General features: G+C 51.5%; 1 protein-coding gene across 1 annotated transcript in view; it reads left to right on the top strand.

Moving 5' to 3' along the window:
- EEF1AKMT1 (EEF1A lysine methyltransferase 1) overlaps positions 1-3047 on the top strand; it is a 27312-nt gene extending 24265 nt beyond the window's left edge. Inside the window, exon 6 of the transcript XR_003004147.1 lies at positions 572-3047. The gene's annotated coding sequence lies outside the window, so the exon portion shown is untranslated. The remainder of the gene's footprint in view (positions 1-571) is intronic.
- Positions 3048-5797: the final 2750 nt, after the last annotated feature.

The following is a 5797-nucleotide window of genomic DNA, read 5'->3' on the forward strand; positions in this document are numbered from 1 at the left end:
GTCCTGGGCCCCGCGTGGCCCGGTCAGGCAGCCCCGGCACAGGCAGTAGGCCTCGGGCAGGTACCTGGGGAAGCGGCCGGGGTCGTAGGAGATCCTGCGGGGAGAGGACGGGCCCTGAGGGCTTGGCTTCTGGGCTGGTGGGACTGGGGTCACTGACTAAGCGAGAGGCTGAAGCCGAGCAGCCACTGGCCTTCCCTGTATTTACAGTGAAGACAGTGTAAGGCCGCCACATTCCCTGCAAACGCTTCAGACTCTGCACCAGTGCCCGTAGGACAGGTGTACACCACACAGCCCGCGTGCTCAATGAGATGCCCCCAGCCACCCAGCCACCCTGCTCTGGGCCCTCACCACCCCACCTCCCCGCCGCTGACAGAGCCTCAAGCAGAGGCGGCTGCCAGACACCTACCTGTCCAGGAGACCCTGCATCCCACCGTCCATCAGGGTCCACGTGCCCTCCCTCCCGCGTGTGGGAAAGGGGCCGAGAGTCACACCAGGCGGTGGGGGGCGGGCAGGAAGGACTGGTGGGAAGTGAAGGATGCCTTAAACTGGACCACTCTCCGTGTCCCTCCAGGTCTCCCTACTTTCTGGTCAGATGCCAAGACCCAAGTGTCGGCACCCAGGACGATCCTGTGGCTGCTGGCTGGACCCTGCCCTCGCCTCCCTGAAACCAGGAGGTCACTGATGGAACCCAGGACTCCTCCCTAACGTCCCCTTGTATGGGGACACTTGCCCCACCTCATGGGATCGCCAAGACCCCAAACTCTCATTTCTGTTCATCTGCCCTCTTACTTTTGGAGTTGGGTCCTTGTGACCCTGAAGTCTCAGAGTCACAGCCGTGACCTGACCTCTCAAGGGACACACATCCATACATCCACCAAGCACCACGCCCGGTAAGGCCCCCCGAGTGCTGGCCCGAGGGGAGCCTAGGAAGGAAACGAGCCAAGCAAGATGTGCCCAAGCGTGCCCACCCCTGGGACCTGGGGCTCCGCCGGGAGGGCATGGCCAGGCTTCCAGAAGCTTCTTGTCCCTCACACGCAACTTCTGTGGACTAATGTCCCTCGGCCCTCACCGTGCAGGACTGCAGGGTACCAGCCAAGCTAAGAAGTTTCCAGATGAGAAGGACCTGACAACCAGTTAACAAAAGTGCAGAGGCGGGAAGGCACGTGATGGGTGAACTGGGAAAACTGGGCCGGGAGGCAGAACCTTGCCAGCTGTCAAGCATGGGGGACCGGAGGCCGCGTCAACCGGGCCAACTGCCCGTGGCCTGTGGACAGCCTCAGGAACGGTATCTTCACGCTTGACACCAACTGCGTGCCACTTACACAGCAGGAAAGAACTAAGGCGGGGTCAGGCCTGGGCCTGAGGGAGGGAGGAGCGGCCTCAGGATGCCACAAGACGGAGGGTGGTGCTTAAACTCAGGGGCCACACCGCCCTGCCCCTGAGCATCCCAGAGCCCAGAGGGACATTTCTGAGTCCTTGGCCACCATGTGGATGTGGGGATGAGGTCAGGGGAGAAGTCGGGGTGACCAGGAGGATAGCAACGGGGGGGCAGGGAGGCCTGGCTCTGACTCCCTTCTCACTGCTGTGCAAGGAGGGGCCCTGGAAATCTGTGCGCCAGGAGGAGGGCAGCGGGGCCGGCCTGCGAAGGCAACCTGCCTGCCCCTGGGACACGGAGACCCACAGCAACCCCATCCTGCCCGCATTACCACAAGGAGTTGAAAATACCTTTTCTAAGCGTATCATCACTTTTCCCTCTGCTGCCTTTGGAAGAACTTTACCTTTCCAGCTTTTCCACCCCCATAATGCCTCATTCCCATCCCCTCCAGGGGCACAGGCCCCTCGGCTTTGCCTTCAGAGGCCTCCACGACCTGCCCCTCACCCACATACCTTCCCAGCCGTCCACGTGCCCGACACCCGACCCCAGAGCGGGACGCCTGGCAGGGGCCACGGCTAACCTTTGGCTCAAGATGAACTCTCCCCAAACCAATCTCAACTCAGCAAAGACTTGCCATGTTTTAAGGTCAAATGCAAGTCATTATCTTACAGAGTTTTCAGATTTCCTTAGATTTAACCTCTTCTTCTCCCATATTCTCATAACACCTTGGGCCTCTCAGACAGAACTGCACATTTTCCACGTCTTCCCCTGGGAGGGAAGGGTAAGGACTGTATCTGGACTCACTCTCATGCTCTAACAAGCCCACCACAGCGCCCGCATAGAGGAAGAGTTCAGTAGATGGTAAGAGGGTGGTGGTGAGGCTGGACTCCTCAGCTTCCTGTCCTCCAGACCCTTAGGTCAAGATTAGGCCCTAACTTACATTGAAAGGAATTTATGATGTCTGCAATCACATTCAACATCTATTCAACAAACACCTAAGTGCCAGTGGTGTTTCAGGCAGTAGGAATATAGATGAAATACTATAATTAATCTACCATCCAAGGACTCACCCTCTCAGGGGATAAACATACAAAGAAACAATTAAACCTGGCCATCACAGCAGAGGCGGCTTCCTGGTAAAGTGGAACCTGGGTGGATTCATCCAGATGAAGAAGGAGAAAGGGCATTTAGGGCAGAGGTCAAAGCCTTGATGTGAGGGACCACGTCAGTTATAGGAGCCGCAGCACAGGAGAAGAACCAAGAGCTGGGGCTGGAGCCATCTGGGGGGGGCCTCCGGGGGGGGGCCTCCAGTTCCCAACAGGAATTTGGATCTGACCCTGAAGGCAAGAGGAAGGATGTTAAAAAGAGAAGTGACCCCATCAGACGGAATTTTAGATCCCTCAGACTACAGAGTGGAAACCGGTCTGGAGCCAAGAGAGATCTTGGCTGGAGACGGAGATTTTTACATTATTAGCATATGAACAGTAGTTAAGTAAGATCATTCACATAAGTGTATAGAGAGATACCAAATAAAAGAAACTCAACAGAGGCTTCATTCCAAGAGGGAAAAAAGAGGCAGGGGAACCTAAATATTAAAAGAGCCTTGAGAAATCATCAACAAAATGAAAAGGCAACCCACTGAATGGCAGAAAGTATTTGCAAAGCATGTATCTGATATGCAGAAAGTATTTGCAAAGCATATATCTGATAAGGGGTTAATATCCAAAATACAAAGAACTCATATAACTCAATACCAAAAGAACAATCTGATTAAAAAATGGGCTCAAGACCTGAATTGACATTTTTCCAAAGAAGGCATATAGATGTCCAATAGGCACATAAAAAGATGCTCAAACATTGCTCATTATTAGAGAAACGCAAATCAAAAGCACCTCACATCTGTCAGAATGGCTATTATCAAAAAGACAAGAGGACTTCCCTGGTGGCGCAGTGGTTAAGAATCCACCTGCCAATGCAGGGGACATGGGTTCGAGCCCTGGCCCGGGAAGATCCCACATGCCGCGGAGCAACAATGCCCATGGGCCACAACTAATGAGCCTGCGCTCTAAAGCCCATGAGCCACAACTACTGAAGCCCACACACCTGGAGCCCGTGCTCTGCAACGAGAGGCCTGTGTACCACAATGAAGAGTAGCCCCTGCTCGCTGCAACTAGAGAAAGTCCGTGCAAATACGCCCCCCACCCAAAGACAAGAAATAAGTGTTGGCGAAGATGAGGAGAAAAAGGAAACTCTTGTGTACTGTTGGTGGGAACGTAAGTTGGTGCAGACACTGGAAAATAATATGGAGAATCCTCAAAAAAATTAAGAATAGAATTACTAAATTATATAGCAGTTCCACTGCTGGGTATTTATCCAAGGAAACAAAAACACTAACTTGAAAAAATGTATGATCATTGCATTATTATCACAGCATCTAGAACAGCCAAGACATGGAAACAACCTAAGTGTCCACTGAAAGATGAAAGATGAATGGATAAGAAGATGTGGCATATATATACAATGGGATATTACTCAGCCATAAAAAGAAACGAAATTGAGTTATCTGTAGTGAGGTGGATGGACCTAGAGTCTGTCCTACAGAGTGAAGTAAGTCAGAAAGAGAAAAACAAATACCGTATGCTAACGCATATATATGGAATCTTAAAAAAAAAGAAGGTTCTGAAGAACCTAGGGGCAGGACAGGAATAAAGATGCAGACATAGAGAATGGACTTGAGGACATGGGGAGGGGGAAGGGTAAGCTGGGACAAAGTGAGAGAGTGGCATAGACATATATACACTACCAAACGTAAAATAGCTAGTGGGAAGCAGCCGCATAGCACAGGGAAATCAGCTCGGTGCTTTGTGACCCCCTAGAGGGGTGGGATAGGGAGGGTGGGGAGGGAGGCACAAGAGGGAGGAGATATGGGGACATGTGTATGCATATGGCTGAATCACTTTGTTATACAGCAGAAACTAACACAGCATTGTGAAGCAATTATACTGCAATAAAGATGTTAAAAAAAACAATATAGCATATTCGAGAGTTGCCAAGAGAGTACATCTTAAAATTTCTCGTCATGCACACAAGATGTATAACTGTGTGGTGACGGACGTTAACTAGATTTCCTGTGATCATTTTGCCATATATGCAGATACTGAATCATTATATCGCACACCTGTAACTAATAACAACATGTCAACTGTATCTCAATTTTAAAAATGGAGCACCTTGAGCAGAGTGATATAAGTACTGGGGCATCGCTGACCTGGTTTACACGAGCCGACCAGGTGCAGCTAGGAGTTGAGCCCCAATTCCCAAGTGTTTTCATTTGCATGAGAAACTATATGGTTGCTTAAAAAACATATCAAACCCTTAGGGACATTGGGCAAAACAATGGAAAGTGTCACAGCCACGAGAGACAAAGGACTGAGGGACTGTCACAGACTGAAGGGCCCTGAGCTGCAGAGGCTGGACCCTGGGGCAGGGAAGAGGCACGAGTAGGAACCCTCTGACGGTCACAGTTCAGAATATGGCACCGTATCCACGCAGCGCCTCATCTTGGTAACTGTGCTGAGCTGTGATGCTGACATTTGGGCAGTCTGGGTAAAGGGTACAGGGATTTCCTTGTACTCATTTCACAAATTTTCCTGTTACGTTTAAATTATTTCAAAGCAAAGAATTAAGTAATAAAAGAAAAAACTTTAAGTTTTAAAAATACGAGACAAGAAAATCTAAACTGGACTATTTGAAGATATGAAGGAAGTATTCAATTTTAGGTGTGTTCAATGGTATTGTGGTTTTGTTTAACGAAGAGTCTTTACCTTTTCGAGAAACTACCAAACTTGTGTGTATACACACACACACACACACACAGTGACCGTGTGCCTCTGAACCTGTCTCGGCAGGTCAGCAGTGAGCCTCGATTTTCAAGCTCCCGCCGCGCAGCCAGTGGTCGGACACACCCGCGCATGGGACCCAGGGGAGGCCCAGGGGTGAGGTGAGGCCAGAGGGCTGGGCTCGCAGGTAGTGGGGGAGGGAGCCAGGGGAAGTGGCGCGCGCGCGCGTGTGTGTGTGTCTACACGCATGTGTGCGGTGGGGCAGGGACTTGTGAAGGAATCTGCGACGTGGCAGGACCCCTGAGCCCAGAGCAGAGAGTCTGGAGTTACGGGTCCCGGAAGCCACAAGGGGCTGTGAGACGCAGACAGGTTCAGGCTGACAACAGGAAGCTCGTGCCGACGGCAGTGTAGACGGCTGTGTGGATGCAGCCATGGGACAGAATCGGGTGTGGGAGGGAGGCCCCAACCTGAGGGCGTAAGGATTCCTTTCAAACAACTGGGGTTTCTCTTTCTACACAGGTGACAGTCCCCGTGTCACGTGCTAGTTTTGTAGGTGGACCTGATGGCCGCCTGGATGTGGTGA

This window comes from Neophocaena asiaeorientalis, unplaced genomic scaffold (genome assembly GCF_003031525.2).
Source record: "Neophocaena asiaeorientalis asiaeorientalis breed wild unplaced genomic scaffold, Neophocaena_asiaeorientalis_V1.1 scaffold443, whole genome shotgun sequence".
In the NCBI taxonomy this organism is placed as follows: Eukaryota; Metazoa; Chordata; class Mammalia; order Artiodactyla; family Phocoenidae; genus Neophocaena; species Neophocaena asiaeorientalis.